Source organism: Chiloscyllium plagiosum, unplaced genomic scaffold (assembly GCF_037043375.1).
Source record: "Chiloscyllium plagiosum isolate Xiang-an unplaced genomic scaffold, Cpla_swu_hap1 HiC_scaffold_16, whole genome shotgun sequence".
NCBI lineage: Eukaryota > Metazoa > Chordata > Chondrichthyes > Orectolobiformes > Hemiscylliidae > Chiloscyllium > Chiloscyllium plagiosum.
In genome coordinates, this window is record NW_028270154.1 from 68,960,636 (window position 1) to 68,979,781 (window position 19,146).

At 41.2% G+C, this 19,146-nt stretch overlaps 1 long non-coding RNA gene across 1 annotated transcript in view; it reads left to right on the forward strand.

Moving 5' to 3' along the window:
- The window catches only part of LOC122556938 (uncharacterized), a 41,009-nt gene that overhangs the window by 10,208 nt on the left and 11,655 nt on the right, over window positions 1-19,146 (forward strand). The window lies entirely within an intron of this gene.

Genomic DNA, 19,146 nt, shown 5'->3' on the forward strand with positions numbered 1-19,146 from the left:
AATGCTCACTGTTAACGATAAATGACTGTAACCATATCCAGAGTAAGTAGAGTATGTGTTTCTTTTCCTTTCAGAGGATGCAAGCTCTTCTTGTGAATGATGTGAGGCCTATCAAGGGGCAATTACATTAACACAGCATAAGTTGAAGACATCTGTAATTATGTTATTGTGTATATGAAGCATATGCAGCAACAAATTATGTCAAATACAAATCCTGGTCATAAGGAATCTTGACCATTAAAAATTAATCATAGTCATCTCTGTGAAGTAGAAATAATTATAGGTGATATCTAAAGTGTCATCTTCAAACAACATGTTTTTGTAAGCAATACTGCCTTTCTGAGGTGATGTTGCATGGATGGACAAGGTTACAATAATCCTACTGCATTTACAATCTCTGAATGTATTTGTACAGCATTGGCATGTGATCCTTATGTTGAAGGTCCACGTGTAGGCATAAGGCCATAAGACAGAGGAGTGGAAGTAATGCCATTCGGTTCATCAAGTCCATTCTGCCATTTAAGCATGGCTGATGGGCGTTTCAACTCCACTTACCTGCACTCTCTCCGTAGCCCTTAATTCCTTGTGAGATCAAAAATTTATTAATCTCTGCTTTGAAGACATTTAATGTCATGGCTTCCACTGCACTCCGTGGCAATGAATTCCACAGGCCCACCACTCTTTGGCTGATGAAAAGTCTCCTCATTTCGATTCTAAATTTACCCCCTTGGGATATTACTCATGTCTTCCACTGTGAAGAGTGATGTCAAATACTTATTAAGTTCTTTAGCTATTTCCTTAATTCCCAGCACTAGCCTTCCTGCATCAGTTTGGAGCGGCTCAGTGTTGACTTTTGCCTCTTGTTTGTTTCTGATGTATTGAAAGAAACATTTCTAATAGTACTGGCTAGCCTACCTTCATATTTGATCATCTCCTTCCTTAATTCTCTCTTTGCTACCCTTTGTTTGTTTTTGTAGTCTTCCCAATCTCTTGATTTGCCAGTGCTCTTGGCCATTTTATCGGCTCTCTCTTTATCTTTGATACTTTTCCTGACTTCGTTTGTCAGCCATGGTTGTATAATCCCATCCCCCGGATAATCTTTCTTTTCTTTGGGATGAACCTCTGTACTGTGTCTTCAATTACACCTAGAAACCCCTGCCATCGTTGCTCTACTGTCTTCCCTGTTAGGCTTTGCTTCCAGTCGATCTTCATCAGTTCCTCTTGTATGCCCCTGTAATTTCCTTTATTTAACTGTAACACCATTACATCCGATTTTACCTTCTCTCTTTCAAACTGCAGACTGAACTCTCCCATATTATGATTGCTACCTCCGAAGTGTTCCCTTACTTTAAGATCTTTTGTAAAGTCTGGCTCATTACATAGCACTAAGTCCAGAATAGCCTGCTCCCTTGTGGATTCCATCACAAGCTGTTCCAAAAAGCCATCCAGATAAGCATTCCATGAATTCCATTGGCAACATTATTCACCCAGTCCACCTGCATATTAAAGTTCCCCATGATCATCGTGACCTTGCCTTTCTGACATGCCCTGTCTATTTCGTGGTACATAACTCCCATTATGTTTTTTTTTGCCTTTATGGTTCCTCAACTCCACTCACACAGTCTCAATATCATCTGACCCTATGTCATTCAGTGCCATAGATTTAATTTCATTCTTAACTAATAAGGCAACCCCATCCCCTCTGCTCACCTCCCTGTCTTTTTGATAAGTTGTAAATCCTTGGATGTTTAACTGCCAGTCCTGAGCCCCCTGCAACCACGTCTCTGTGACCCCTACCACATCATAATCATTCACGATGATTTGTGCCATTAATTCATCTACTTTGTTACGAATACTACTAGCATTCAGATAAAGCACCTTAATGCTAATTCTCTTATCTACACGATTTCCAACATCTCTAGTAATATGTCCTAAGTTATCCTTCCTTTTTGCTTCATTCCTAGTCTGCCTTGAATTAAACCCTGCGCACGTGCTAACCAGCTGCTTATCTTTCTACTTGACTCCATACTCGCTGTTGCTTTCCCTTTCCCTTCCCCCCAATTCACAAGTTTAAAGTCCTCATAACCACCCAATTTATGATTTTCACTAGAACACTGGTTCCAGATTAATTCAGGTGGAGACCGTCCAATCGGTACAGATCCCCACGGGTCCAAAACCGATGCCAATGTCCCATGAAATAAAATCCCTCTTTCCCACACCAATCTCTTAGCCACATGTTTAATTCCCTAACTTTCTTATCCCTATGCCAATTAGCACATAGCTCGGGCAGTAATCCAGAGATTATGACCTTCAAGAACCTGTTCATCAATTTCCTTCTTAGTGCTTGATAATCCCCAAACAGGTCCTCCTTCCTAGCCTTGTCAATTTGCTTGTACCAATGTGGACCACAACAACTGGATCTTCTCCCTCCCGTTCCAATATCCTTTCAAGCCGGTCGGAGATGTCCTGCACCCTGGCACTGGGCAGGCAACATACCATGCAGGACTCCCGATCCAGCTCACAAAGGATACTATCTAACCCCCTAATGAGAGAATCCCCTAGAACAATTACTTGTCCTTTTGCTCTCCACCCCCCCGACATTGAATGGACTTCTGCACCATGGTGCCGTGATCAGCTGGATAATCCTGCCCATAGCCCTTTTCCTCATCCAAACAGGAAGCAAAAATCTCATACCTGTTAGATAAGGTCAACTGCTGAGGCTCCTCCATTCCTGAATTCAGAATCCCCCTAGCTGCCTCACTACAGTCACTGTTGTTCCTGATCACTAACTGAATTTGAATTACTTAATCTACCGGATGTGACTGCCTCCTGAAACAAAGCGCCCAGGTAATTCTTCCCCTCATGGATGTGCTGCACTATCTCAAGGCTGTACTTGTCAGAATGCTCCAAATCCCATTGAATGGAGGACTATGCCAAGTTATCATTGTTCTTTGTGATATGAATGCTGGCAGCTCATATTACTAAGAATTTGTTCTATTTTTGATATTCCCCAAAACTGGTTCATTGGATGCAGCTCCAGCATGAGTTATCATTGCTGTGGTCACTGAACAATAAAGGCACAGAGAAATTGAGGAAGAACAAATGTGCCACCAATCCCAGGACTAGTAGCAACCCCCAGCAGCTGCTGAACAACCTCCACAGAAAGATGTTGCAGCTTAAGGTTCTGCCATATGCACATACAAGAGTCCCAGAATCTTTGGCTTTCAACATCGTTTCCTCCAAGTCAGTGTGCCACAGACTGAGGATGTCCTGGGGTACTGTCACAGAATGGTCAACTGCTGGAACAGGTCTTTTGAACTAAAGGAGTGGGTGGCCATGCCATCCAGGTGACCATCAAGGGGACCACTGTACTAAGTTTTTATGTATCTACTGCCTGTAAGGACCAACTTGGTACCTGTGTGGGAACTCTTCATCCTCAAACATCATGATTTGGAGACGCCGGTGTTGCACAGGGGTGTACAAAGTTAAAAATCACACAATACCAGGTTATAGTCCAACAGGTTTAATTGGTAGCACCAGCTTTCAGAGTGCTGCTCCTTCATCAGTGGTTGCGGAGTATAAGAGTGTAAGACACAGAATTTATAACAAAGTTTACAGTGTCCTCAAACATTGAATGCATCGAGGCTGTCACCAATTAAATTTAAGGCAGATGACACCACTTCAACTCTTTTCCCTGTGACAAGGTCAATTCTCCCCAGCCCTGACCAGTATATTTTGCCAACATATCTGGATTTCCCAGATGTTAGTTTGTTCAGACTGTCAACATGTCATGTTGAGATGATTATATCACAACGCTGCAGAGTTCATCAATGAATTCATTAAACGTATTTTCTGATCAGGGGAATCACATATCAAAAGTTTAGGACAAATACCTTAGAGATTGCCATGATGCCTATATCCTTGAGAATTCTTATGTTCCTGCTTCATTTCAAGGGTTGGATATCTTACAGTCGGATGGTTACTGGGAGACAATGCCTATCCTCAGCAACCATGGCTGATCACACTGTTCTGCAACGGAGGCAGTGCACCGATGCAATGCATTTCATTTTTTGACCCCCAAGCCACCATGTAAGATGATAAGCTTGCTGAAGATGAGGGTGAATGGTTGGGGGAAGCCTTGCAGTCCTTTCTAGTCAGAGTGGGATGCAAATTTTTGCATGTTGCCCTCTGCAAAACTGGAACCACCCAAGAGGGCATCATAGAAACTGAAGGCCTGTAAGTATGATAGAAGCCGCCTGTTATGAAGTTGAAGGCATGTACAGTACTTTTAAGAAAGAGTGAATGCTGTTCTGCACTGAGAGCTAACAAGCACCTGTCATATGACTAGATAGCAACCTCAGAGTGTACTGGAAAATTGAAAATATGTAACATTTAGCTGTGAAATAGAGTTAGTTGCTGTTTTGACAATTCAAATTTAACCAATCAATTTAAATTACACCCAGGATACTAAACCCCAATCAAATTTGAATTTATTGTTTTGCCAACATCAAGCGAATGAGACAATCCAAAGTTGGGGTTTTAAAAAACAGGCATTTTGAAAATCAGACAGAGCAACTGCCATCAACACAGATCCGAGAAATTAGGAAAGACTCTCTATCAAAGGTGCATGTTAGAACATAGAACATAGAACAGGCCCTTTGGCCCTCGATGTGAACTATTCTCAGCTCGTCCCCCTACACTATCCCAAAATCATCCATGTGCTTATCTAAGGATTGTTTAAATCTCCCTAATGTGGCTGAGTTGACTACATTGGCAAGTAAGGCATTCCACACCCTTACCACTCTCTGCGTAAAGAACCTGCCTCTGACATCTGTCTTAAATCTATCTCCCCTCAATTTGTAATTATGCCCCTTCGTACAAGCTGACATCATCATCCTAGGAAAAAGACTTTCACTGTCTACCCTATCTAATCCTCTGATCATCTTGTATGTCTCTATCAAATCCCCTCTCAGACTTCTTCTTTCCAATGAGAACAGATCCAAGTCTCTCATCCTTTCCTCATAAAACCTTCCTTCCAGACCAGGCAACATCCTGGTAAATCTCCTCTGCACCTTTTCCAATGCTTCCACATCCATCCTGAAATATGGGGACCAGAACTGTACACAATATTCCAAGTTTGGCCGCACCAGCATTTTGTATATTTGCAGCATGATATTGCAACTCTGGAACTAAATCCCTCAACCAATGAAACCTAACACACTGCATGCCTTCTTAACAACACTATCCACGCGGGTGACAACTTTCAGGGATCTATGTACATGGACTCCAAGATCCCTCTGCACATCCACACTGCCAAGAATCTTTCCATTGACACAGTACTCTGCACATCCACACTGGCAAAAATCTTTCCATTGACCCAGTACTCTGCCACCTCTCAGCCCAATTCTGCAGTTTAACCAACCTGTAATATTCTTCCAAACTGTCCACTATTCCACCGACTTTAGTGTCGTCTGCAAATTTACTAATCCATCCAGCTATGCATGTGTCTAAGTCATTTATAAAAATGACAAACAGCAGTGGTCCCAAAACAGATCCTTATGCCACACCACTAGTAACCGGACTCCAGGCTGAATATTTTCCATCAACCACCACTCGCTGCCTTCTTTCAGAAAGCCAGTTTCTAAACCAACTGATAAATCGCCCTCAATTCCATGCCTCTGCATTTTCTCCATTAGCCTACCATGTGGAACTTTATCAAATGCTTTACTGAAGTCCATGTATACCATGTTAACTGCCCTACCCTCATCTACATGCTTGGTCACCTTCTCAAAAAAACTCAATGAGGTTTGTGAGACACGACCTGCCTTGACGAAACCACGTTGACTATCTGAAATCAAATTGGTTCTTGCTAGATGATTACAAATCTACCTCTTATAATCCTTTCCAACACCTTTCATACAACAGAAGTAAGGCTCACTGGTCTATAATTACCTGGGTCATCTCTAATGCCCTTCTTGAACAAGGGCACAACATTTGCAATCCTCCTGTTCTCTGGTATTAAACCTGTAGACAATGATGACTCAAATATCAAAGCCAAAGGCTCTGCTATCTCCTCACTAGCTTCCTAGAGAATCCTCGGATAAATCCCATCTGGCCCAGGGGACTTGTCTACTTTCACTCCTTCTAGAATTGATAACACCTGTTCGTAACTAACCTCAATCCTTTCTAGTCTAATGTCTCGTATTTCATTCTTCTCTACAATATTCTCCTTTTCCTGAGTGAAAACCAATGAGAAATGCTCATTTAACACCTCTCCGATCTCCACAGGGTCCACACTATACTTCCCACTACTGTCTTTGACTGGCCCTATTCCTACCTTTGTCATCCTTTTATTCCTCACGTACCTATAGAAAGCTTTAGGGTTCTCCTTTATTCCATTCACTAAATACAGCTCATGTCCTCTCTTTGCTCTTAACTCTCTCTTTAAATCCTTCCTAGCTGATCTGTAACTCTCCATTGCCTCATCTGAACCATCTTGCCTCATCAACACATAAGCCTCCTTCTTCTTCGTAACAAGAGATGCAATTTCTGTTGTAAACCACGGTTCTCTTACCTTACCACTTTCTCCCTGCCTGACAGGGACACACCTATCAAGGACACGTAATATTTGCTCCTTAAGCCAGCTCCACATTTCCATTGCCTGCATCCCCGCATTTTACTACTCCATTCTATGCATCCTAATTCTTGTCTAATTGCATTATAATTGCCCTTGCCCCATTGATAACTCTTGACCTGTGGCATTTCCTATCCCTTTCCATTGCCAAACTAAACGTAATTGAATTATGGTCACTCTCTCCAAAGTGCTCACCTACAACTAAATCAATCACCTGGCCTGGTTCATTACCAAGAACCAGATCCAGTGTAGCCTCCCCTCTTGTCAGCCCTTCGACATACTGTGTCAGGGAACCCACCTGTAACATTGGACAAAAACTGATCCATCAGACGTACCAGAGTTATAGCGTTTCCAGTCAATGTTGGGAAAGTTAAAGGCCCCCTTAATGACCACCCTGTTTCACTCTTACCCAGAATTATTTTGCTAATCCTCTCTTCCACTTCCCTGGAACTTTGCGGAGGCCTATAAAAGACTCCAAGCAGTGTAACCTCTCCTCTTCTGTTTCTAACCTCACACCACACTACCTCAGTAGGTGAATCCTTATCAAAAGTTCTCTCAGCCACCGTTATACTATCCTTGAATAACATATGGAAAATATTCACAGTAAAAAGAACGAAGATGACCCAGGGAGATCTTCAGCCAGAAGAAGACAAGCAACAAAGATGACTGCGGCTGTTGGTTTTGAAATTAAATTGTTGTAATTTTAATCAGTGTCTTATTGAAACGGCATATTATTACAGAGTTGGAGGCAGGTAATAATCAGTTAAGAGAAAGGGGGGGCTTAGAGTTGTGATAAATTGTTTAATGTTCACTTTTACAGTTAAAAAATAAATTGATATTATTTTCTTTAAATAGTAGAACTTGTGAGTTCTCTATTACTCATATTTTAACAGATTATGAGGTGAGGCAAACTTTTCTGGGTGTTTGGTTTAATTAACAGAAGGGTTCACTACTGTGTTGTAACACTTCTGAGAAGGAAGGTGAGGATTTTGAGCAGGAGAAATATCACCTTCAGCATGATAGGGTACTTTGCACAATAGTCAGGCAGGACTAAATTAGCACAGACAATGGATGTAAGTTGAGTGAGATCATCATTCAATGATAATAACTTCATTTGTTCCCAAAAGTAATTGCAGCTTTTTAATCTTAATTTTATTGAACAAGAAAAATGAATGTTACCAACTGTTTGAAGGCTTTATAACATGTGATGCTCTCACATTGAACAACTACAAGGTGTTATGTTTTTCTAGGTATTAAGGAAAGATTAGCACACTTTCAGACAGAATTTTATCATGGATTTGCACAAAAGACAGCTTCAGTCTTGTAGTTTTAGTTACCATGGAATGAGTCAGACTGAAAAAGTAGCAACACATTTACAAATATGACCTTGCATTTTAAATGAGCATCACCTGTACCACATATGTGCCCTCAGAAACTTTTCTTTTTCATTTTCCTCCAACTATGTACTATGAAGTGGTGTTCCTGACTGGCAGCAGTTTACCTTATGCATGGCTTAGTATATGGCAATGGCAGTGTAAAAGCCAGAAGTTTCTTGAAATAACAAGTGCTGCTGTTGGTAAGCACATGATGCTGTCAGTGCTTTGTCACAGGAGTGCGAACATAAACTAAGGTGAGTATCAGAGAATTACATGAGAACTCGCTAAAGGTGTGGAGAGAAACTCCATGGAACTCCTCAAGATTGGTGAAATTCAGTCCAAAATGTTTTAAGTACAAGAATAGGGATATTTATATTCTCAGTTGACCAAAATTAACAACAATACCTAAATAATGCATACATTTTAATCATTGAGTGTATGTTTAGTGAAATTAATTAAGTCTCAAAAAATACCTATTTGCCACAAGTAATATTTGCCTAATAAGCAAGATGAATTACTTGTGAAAGCTAAGAAATCTATAGATACAATTGATGCACATATCTCTACAAAAGCCTAAAGCAAAATAATAAAACATATAAAAATGTACTTCCAATTCAAACTAAATTTATACAGATAGGTTATCGATTTATTAACTTTCCTGCGACATTAGCAATAGGTTCCAGTTATGATGAAAGAAGCAATAAGCTGATAGTAAAATATACATTTCATACCGTTACCAGCTTATCAAAGAACTGTGAAGCCTACCATCAAACTGGACTGATATGAAAGAAGAGCTAATTCTACAAACAAATGAAAAGTGCTTATGCCCGAAACATTGATTCTCCTTAGATTCTCCTTCAAGGGTTATGGAGATAAGGCAGGAAGAGGATACTGATTAGGAATGATCAGCCATGATCATATTGAATGGCGGTGCAGGCTCGAAGGGCTGAATGGCCTATTCCTGCACCTATTGTCTATTGTCTGTACTACCTGATCTGCTGTGCTTTTCCAGTGACACCCTTTGCAACTCTGACTCCAGTATCTGTAGTCTTCACTTTTTCCTAATTATCAAAGAGAGGTCAGGTTTTAGCTGCCTGAGCCAAAAGTGACTCTGAACAATCAATACAAATAGAGCACAACACATCATTATCTACAATTGTTGAGTACATTTGATCTTGAATGCTTAACGATGAACCTATTACAATAGTGTCAATTATGTTCAGTATGTGTTATCAGGCACTTTACAATGAAAGTTCGTGACATAGACAAAGCAGTTTCACAGATAACATTCTGATTTACCATGTAATTGTGTTCTATATGATAGTTGGCTCATGTTCCAGCCCTGAATATTGTTATTATGCTATTGGGCAGCAAGGTGGCACAGTGGTTAGCACTGCTGCCTCACAGTGCCAGAGACCTGGGTTCAATTCCCGCCTCAGGCAACTCTCCGTGTGGAGTTTGCACATTCTCCCCGTGTCTGTGTGGGTTTGCTCCGGCTTCCTCCCACAATCCAAAAATGTGCAAGTTAGGTGGATTGGCCATGCTAAATTACCCACAGTGTTAGGTGAAGGGGTAAATGTAGGGGTGTGGGTTGTGGGTTGGTGTGGACTTGTTGGGCCAAAGGGCCTGTTTCCACACTGTAAGTAATCTAATTACTAATATTATTATGTCAATGGTCTGTAAACAAGCTAATGACAGAACCGTCCATAATGCAATCTTCAACAGTTGGCATGGGAGTGTCACATTTGCTCACTGGCAGATAGGTATATCTCATCCGATTTTTGACTGCATTTAAGAGGTGTTCTTGGCACATTACATACGTTGACAACAGAATCACAAAGACTTGTATAGTATAGTAGGCAGGAGTCAACTATCATGAATTTACATTGAAAGGTAGAATGTCCTGTTACCATATTTGAAGGGCACTGTGACAGGTACATATTCCTTGCAAGCCAGGAATATCACTCAGATTCTTAAAGTAAATGTCAGCACCAAAACACTCTATCCCTTGAACCTCCTTTTGATTAGGCATCCTCCCTTACGCAGAAAGACTAATTCCCTTCTCCAGCCTCTTTGAACTGAGTGTTACAATCCCCCCTTCACTCACTCAGTCATCTTCCATGCTCCAAGCAAATTAAATTACATCTGCACAAATTCAATCATGGCATAATACAGACTCTTCTCGAAAATGATAAAGTCATTCCAAAATTCAACAAGTTAAGTATTTCACCTGTTGTCAGTTATTAGGAGTCAGAAGGTTCAATTTGCTTACTTGTAGACAACTTCATTTAAAAGGAAAATTTAATTCTGGCAAACATTTTCTTCAAAATTAACGCAAGAGATGTGATGGGATGCAAAAGGGTTTCCCAGTGCTTGCTGCCAGGAAGCTCAATCTGCCCTGTAAGTTCTGAGAATGTAATTACAGAAGTTCATTCTACCAGAACATAGAATATAGAACAGTACAACCTTTTCGGCTCATGTTGTTGTGCTGAGCATTTATCTTAATCTAAGGTCAACCTAACTTACAAACCCTTCAATTTACTGCTGTCCATGTGCTTGTCCAGCAGTTGCTTAAATGTCCCTAAGTCTCTGACTCTACTAACACCACTGGAAGTGCATTCCACAAACCCACCACTCTCTGTAAACAACCAATCTCTGACATCTCCCTATACCTTCCTCTAAATACCTTAAAATTAAGACCCCTCATGACAGACATTTCTGCCCCCAGGAAAGGTTTCTAGCTATGTACTCTGTCTATGCCTCTCATTACCTTGTACACCTCCATCAAGTCACCTCTCTTCCTTCTTCTCTCCAGTGTGAAAAGCCCAAGCTCACTCAACCTTTCTTCACAAGACAAGCCCTCCAATCCAAGAAGAATGCTGGTAAATCTTCTCAACATACTCTCGAAAGCATCTACATCCTTCCTATAATGTGGCAACCAGAACTGGACACAATATTCCAAGTGCAGTCTAACCAGGGTTTTATAGAGTTGCAGGAAAACTTTGTGGCTCTTAACCCGAATCCCCTTGATAATGAAAGCCCAGACACCATACACTTTCTTAACAACCTGATCGACATGCGTGGCAAGTTGCAGGGATCTGTGCTCGTGGACCCCAAGATCCCACTGTTCCTCCACAATACCAAGAATCCTGTCTTTTAACATATATTCAGCATTCAAATTTGACCTTCCAAAATGAATCACTTCACATTTATCCAGGTTGAACTCCATCTGCCACTTCTCAGCTCAGGTCAATGTCTTCTTGTAGCCTGCAATATCCTTCAACGCTATCTACAACACCACCAGTCTTTGTGTCATCGGCAAACTTACTAACCAACCCTTCCACTTTTTCAAGTCATTTATAAAAACTACAAAGGGCAGAGGCCCAAGAACAGTTGCCTGTGGGATACCACTGGTCACCGACTTCCAGGCAGAATACTTTCCATCCACTACCACTCACTGTCTTCTTTCAGTCAGCCAATTCTGTATCCAGACAGTCAAATTTCCCTATATCCCATACCTCCTAATTTTCTGAATGAGCCAACCATATGTAACTTTATTAAATGCCTTACTAAAATCCAAATCCACCACATCCGCTGCTCGACCTTTGTCAACTTGTCTCGTCACATCCTCAAAGAACTTAATACGGCTTGTGAGGCATGATCTTCCCCTCGCAAAGCCATGCTGACTATTTTTAATCAAACTATGTTTTTCCAAAGTTAAAAATCACACAACACCAGGTTATAGTCCAACAGGTTTAATTGGAAGCAGGGACACTCCTTCATCAGGTGATTGTCACTGGATGAGTGTCGCTCCGAAAGCTAGTGTGCTTCCAATTAAACCTGTTGGACTATAACCTGGTGTTGTGTGATTTTTAACTTTGTACACCCCAGTCCAACACCGGCATCTCCACATTATGTTTTTCCAAATAGTCATAAATCCTATCTCTCAGAATCCCTTCCAATATCTTGCTTACCACAGATGTACCACAGTGGTTAGCACTGCTGCCTCACAGCGCCAGAGACCCGGGTTCAATTCCCGCCTCAGGCGACTGACTGTGTGGAGTTTGCACGTTCTCCCCGTGTCTGCGTGGGTTTCCTCCGGGTGCTCCGGTTTCCTCCCACAGTCCAAAGATGTGCAGGGCAAGGTGAATTGGCCATACTAAATTGCCCGTAGAGTTAGGTAAGGGGTAAATGTAGGGGTATGGGTGGGTTTCGCTTCGGCGGGTCGGTGTGGACTTGTTGGGCCGAAGGGCCTGTTTCCACACTGTAATGTAATCTAATCTAATCTAATGTAAGACTGAATGGTCTATAATTCCTAGGGATTTCCCTATTCCCTTTCTTGAACAGAGCAACAACATTTGCTTCCCTCCAATCATCCGGTACTACTCCTGTGGAGAGTGAGGATGCAAAGATCATCGCCAGAGGCCTAGTTGGCCTCACTGCATATTGCGTAACAAATCAGTCCTGAACACACCTGATAAAATCAGCTCCATCCTTACCATCTGCACTGAGGAGGTTCCAATAAATATTGGGGATTTGAAGTCACCCATAACAACAACTCTGTTACATCAGCATTTTTCCAAGATCTGCTGTCCAATCTGTTCTTCCATCTCCCTGCTGCTATTGGGGGGTCTATAGAAAACACCTAAAAAAAATGACTGCTCCGTTCCTGTTACTCACTTCCACCCATACTGACTCAGTAGACAAACCCTGCTCAACAACCTGCTTTTCTGCAGCTGTAATGCACTCTCTAATTAACAATGCTACTCCCCTCCTCTTTTACCTCCCTCCCTGTTCTTTTTAAAAGATCTAAACCCTGGAACATCTAGCAACCATTACTGCCCCTGTGAAATCCATATCTCAGTTATGGCCACAACATCGGAATACCAAGTATTGATCCATGCTCTAAATCCATCACTCTTATTCCTGACATTACTTGAAACAGACATACTTTAACCCATCCCTTTGCCCTATCAACTGTGTATCTTTCCTGATAGAGTCTTTACATTCTATTTCTGCCCATTCAACAACTACCCCCTCCTCTGATCTGTAGCTCTGATTCCCATCCCCCGAGAAACTAGGTTAAGCCCTCCCAAAGTGCTCTAGCAAATCTCCCATCCAGGACATTGTTGCCCCTCCAGTTTAATTGCAACCTGTCCTTCAGTACAGGTCCAACCTTCGCCAGAAGGTATCCTAATGATCTATGTATCTAAAGCTCAATCTCCTGCACCAATCCTGTAGCCACGTGTTTAGCTGCACTCGCTCCCTGTTCCTCGCCTCACTAGCATATGGCACCAGTAGTAATCCTGAGATTACTACTGTGCTTGTCCTGCATTTTAGCTTCCAACCTAACTCCCTGAAATCACTTTTTACATCCTCATCCCTTTTCCTAGCTATATCATTGGTGTCAATGTGCACTATGACTTCTGGCTGCTCACCCTCCCCTTCAGAATCTTATAGACTCGATCAGAGACATCCCGGATCCTCACAGCTGGGAGACAACATACCTTTCTGGAGTCCTGTTCGCGATCACAGAACCTCCTATTCGTTCCTCTAACTATTGAGTGTCCTACCACTGGCACTTTTCTATTCTCCCCCTTTCCCTTCTGAGCCACAAAGCCAGGCTCAGTGCCAGAGACCTGGCCACTATGGCTTTCTCCTGGTAGGTTGTCCCCTCCATCAGAATCTAAAACGGTATACTTATTATTGAGGGGAATAGCCACAGGGAATCCCTGCACTGTGTGCCTGTTCACTTTCTGTCCCCTGACTGTAAACCCTCTATCCTTTCCTGTTCCTGAGGTGAGACTACCTCCCTGCAACTCCCTTCTATTACCTCCTCTGCCTCCCGAATGATCCAAAGTTCATCCAGCTCCAGCTCCAGTTCCCTCACACGGTTTCTGAGGAGTTGGAGTTGGGTGCATTTCCTGTAGATGAAGTCAATGGTGATCCTTACCTTCTACATCCTACAAGAGGAGCATGCAACTGCCATAACATCCACTCCCACTTTTCTGAATCTCCAACAAGACTATTGAAAAAAGTAGTGGCCGTACCAAGTTGGCAGACAGAACTTTTTTTTGGTAAGAGGAGGAGGATGGGAGGACACACTACCTAAGTTATGTTTTGGGTAAAGCAACTACCAAAGATATCACCTCACTTACTCAGCAGTCCCGTGTCCGCTCCTGCTCAGCATGTTCTCCACCTATTCACAAGATAAGATTTTAAGGGAGGAATTTACTTTCCCAGCAGCCCCCGGTCCTTGCTTTCACCACTCCCGCTGCTACTGCAAAAGAAGAAAACTATATTTTGGCCTCTTGTGCAATTAAGTTCCCCAGCGAACATTGCTTCCTGTTACTTAGCATAGCCCAAGATTTCACTCAAAGAATGTTGCAAAATATCGACAATATCATTTGGTTCTCTACATTGCTAACTCAATGACTTTCATTTAATTATCAGTCTATAGAGACCCAGGCTAATGAGCATAGTGGCAGCATCCATACCTCTGGGCTATAAGGCATGAATTGAAGTTCCACCTGCTCCAGAGGTGTCAGAGGTCCATAGCATGTCAGAAGAAGCTGATTAAAATATCTATAATCTGTTTTTTATGTTTATTTTTAAAAACTCATTGAGCATTTCTTGTTGCAAAAATAACAGGAGAAGACCAATAAAAGACTGATACCTGCTACGGTCTTCAACATTCAATCAGTATTACTTATCTCCTTTTTTTCTCCCAAGATGGTTATTTTAATTTTCTAGGTACTGATTTCTGGAGATCAAGCATTGCACTCTATAGCAACATAGTTCTATTACTAGATCACTAGAATTTCCAAGAATACTAATGGAAGAGATTGTTTAGGTGGACGTTTCAGATTAAATGAAAAAAAAAGACTCTGGAGGATACTCTGCTGGGCCTACAATCCCAAAAATAAGTGTAAATAATTGTCCGAGCTTACTAAATCTCAACTTAGATGAGACTTGGAAGTCATCAATCATCTTAATTGGATTTCATTCCAGGCATGCAATCTTCTATTTAGTCCAGATAAATTCGAGGCAATCTCTACCAAACACTCCGTCTTCAACCAACAAAGCTAAATAACAGCTTTACTTCTTCTGATGCATGTAGTTCCAATTTTTGTTCATTCATCAGATGTGGATACTATGAAGTTCCTCAAATTGTTCTCCTGATTATCCATGTAAAGGGCATTTTATGTTAGTACTGTGATCACCCCACACACTAAAGCAACATTCATTACTTCCAAAATGGTCTCCTGGATGAATTTTGAGCATTCAAGTCTGAGAAAGGAACTTTCCAGATGTATTTTCTTAAACTTTACTTTTTTTTTCCTCAAATTTCATCTTTGCCAGGTTATAATATGTTTTTTGTTCAGAGTGCAGAGAGGATGCATTGTGGTGAATATGAGGGTTCTAAATGAGGGTTCAAAACATAGAGCACAAAATGCATTCTGAAGATAAAAGGAAGCTTGGAGATCTTCTTGTGACTAAGTCATTACATATCCAGGTGGATAACAGTTATGAAAAAATTATAACAAAGAGTTCATAGGTTTGATACTCAGAACGTGCTGAGTTAATTAATCTCAACTCTGTTACTGGTAAAGGTGAGACTATTTTCCCAATATCCCCAAGATGAGAGAATAAAAATCAAACATGGACTATCTCGTGTCTCTCACATAAACAAATGCTGGTGCAGACTAGCTGGTCCTCAGCTGTGATGCTTTCCTCAAACAAATAGTCTCATGTAAATGTAATGATGCTGTTGCTTTAAGAGGTGTGTTTTGTCTTGGATTCTTTTGGAGAGAACTTGGGAGACAGGTATTGAGCAGTCTTTGAGAAGATAAACAACTTGTGAGGCCTTGGGTTTTTTTAAAAATGTGAAACAGTAGAAGCAGCCTAAGTAGATTTGATCAAGCTCTCACAAATCAATGATTTTCAGTTAGCTTTCAGCAGTTGCTGTTGTGGGCTTAAAGAAGTGGAATCTATTTGCTCTCTCTCGATTATAGCCAAAAGCTAGGGGTTCTCTTCCTAGTCTGCTGCATTGTATGTGAGACAAAATCTTTTTCTGACTTGGCCTTTTTCAAAAGGGTGTGTTTATGGGATGTTATTATACTGGAACAGTTACTTAACAATAGTTACTGTCTCTATTACTCTGTTAAGTTTTTTTATTATAAATCCATCTTTCCTTTGTTGTATTTTAATGACAGTGTTTAGATATATTGTATTTTCCTTAGCATTGAGTAGTTTGACCAGTCGAATTGCATCTGGAGCGCAGCATTTTACATCTGCCTTTAAAATAAGAAAAGGTTACGGTCCAGGCTATCATCTTAAATATTTTGAGGAAGTCTGGTCTGGTCCAACACAAAATGCATTCATGAATCCTTATTTCAGAAAGGGAAACTAACATTTAGGGAACTTATAATATAAATGTTTAAGCTGAAGGAAGACGAGACAGACAGTAGAAATCATTAAATTGAGCCTTTTCTATCAAAAAATAATTGTCTGTACATAAAAATAAAATTATACTTAATAGCATTTTGTAACAATACTATGCAGGTTGCTTGTCTATATCAAATGAGGGAATAACATTTGGGGTGCGCCTGGATGAGCTGCTTTTTGCAGGGTCAGTGTAGACCCAATGGACAGATTGGTCTTATTCCATATTGCAGGTATTCTATGATTTTAACTGTAAGTTGCTTGATGGGATTCTGAGAAACAGGATTTACATGCCTTTGGAAAGACAAGGACTGATTAGGGATAGTTTGACATGGCTTTGTTTGTGGGAAGTTATGTTTCACAAATTTGATCGAATTTTCTAAAGAGGTGACCAAGATGATAGATGAAAGCAGAGTGGTATATGTTGTTAACATGGGCTTTAACAAGGCCTTCGACAAGGTTCTGCATGATAGACTGATTAGTAAGGTTAAATCACATGGGATCCGGAGAGAGCTAGCCAGTTGCATACAAACTTGGCTTGGCAGTATGAGACAGAGGATGGTGGTACAGCGCTGTTGTTCAGGCTGGAGACCTGTCACCAGTGCTGCAAGAATTGGCTGGGTTTGTCATTTATATAAATGATTTGGAAAGAATATAGGAGGCATGGTTAGTAAGCTCGCAGATGACATCAACCAAATTGGTGTTATAGTAGACAGTGAAGAAGATTATCTAAAAGTTCAATGGGATCTTGATCAACAGGGTTGTGACCCAAGGAATGGCAAATAAAGTTTAATGCCGATAAATGCATAGTATTGTATTTTGATAAGACAAATTAAGGCAGGACTTACACAGTTGATAGCAAAGCAGTGGAGAGTGGTGTCAAACAAGGTATACAGCTCCTTGAAAGTGGTATCATGGGTCATCATCAGCAAGCATTCTGCTTTCATCGCTGAGATCATTTAGTACAAGGTTGGAACATCATGCTACAGCTGTAGAAGACATTGGTAAGGCCACCTATGGAGTACTGCATAAAATTCTTCTTGTCTTGGCAGAGGGAGGATGTTATTAAACTGGAAAGGGGGCAAAAGAAATTACAAGGATGTTGCCAAGACGTTTTAAGTTATAAGGAGAGGCTGGATAGCCTGGAACATTTTTCTCTGGAACATAGGCGGCTGAGGGGTAACCTTATAGAGGTTTATAAAATCATGAGGAACATAGATAAGATGAATAGCCAAGGTCTTTCCCCCAGGTTTGGAAGTCCAAAATTAGAGGGCATAGGTTTAAGGTAAAAGAGGAAATATTTAAAGGGGAGCTAGGGACAGCTTTTCACAGTGTGCAGTGCATTTATGGAACAAGCTGCCAGAGGAAGTGGTGGAGGTGAGTACAATTATAACATTTAAAAGTAATTTGGACAGATATGTGCATAGGAAAGGTTTAGAGGGACATGGTCCAAAATAGGCAAAAGTGGTATAGTTCATTTTAGGAAATCTGGTCGGCACGGATGAGTTGGGCTGAGGTGCCTATTTCTATGCTGTATGACTCTATGAGTATAAATCTACTGGAATTCTCTAAGGATATAACTGATAGAGTTGGTGAGGAGTAGCCAATGATTGTGGGTTCAGAAGGTTTTTGATAAGGTCCTATACAAGATATTAATTTGTAAAACTCTATTGAGGGTAGTGTAATGATTAGTAGATAGCAAACAAACAGTAGGACTAAATGGATCATTTTTAGTCTGGCATGCAGTGACTAGTGGGTTATTATATGGAATTATAACATATACTGATGATTAAGATGAGGGAATTGAATGTAATATCTCTAAGTTGGCAGATGACACAAAGCTGGGTGGGAGGATGAACTCTGAGGAAGATGCACAAATACAGCGTAATTTGGACAGACTGCTTGAGTAGACAAATGCACACCAGGTTAAGTATAATAAAGATAAATGTGAGTTTATCCACTTTGGTAGCAAAAGCGTGAAAAAAGATTATTGTCTCAATTGTGATATTTTGGTGCGATCACACCTGGATTATTGTGTGCAGTTTTGGTCTCCTTGCCAAAGGAAAGATATTCGGCCTATGAAGGAAGTGCAACAAAAGTTTACCAGACTGATTCCTGGAATGGCTGGACTGAGTTTGAAGAGACACTGGATCTGTTAGGATTATGATTAGTGGAGTTTAGAAGAATGAGGGAGGATCTCCTAGAAACTTAGAAAGTTCTGGAAGGATGAGATAGGGTAAATATAGAAAGAATGTTCTCAATGACTGGAAGTCCAGAACCTGGGGTTATAGTTTAAGGTTGTAGATGATTAGATACTTACAGTGTGGAAACAGGCCCTTCAGCCCAACAGGTCCACACCAACCCGCCGAAGCGCGGCCAACCAGACCCATCCCCCTACATTTACCCCTGCACCTAACACTACGGGCAATTTAGCAAGGTCAATTCACCTAACCTGCACATTTTTGGACTGTGGGAGGAAACCAGAGCACCAGGAGGAAACCCACACAGACACAGGGAGAATGTGCAAACTCCACACAGACAGTCGCCTGAGACGGGGATTGAACCTGGGTCTCCGGCACTGTGAGGCAGCAGTGCTAACCACTGTTCCACCGTGCCGCCCATTTGAAGACTTGAAGAAGGTTTTCCACCAGAGATTGCTGAGTCTGTGGAATTCTATGCCACAGAAAACAA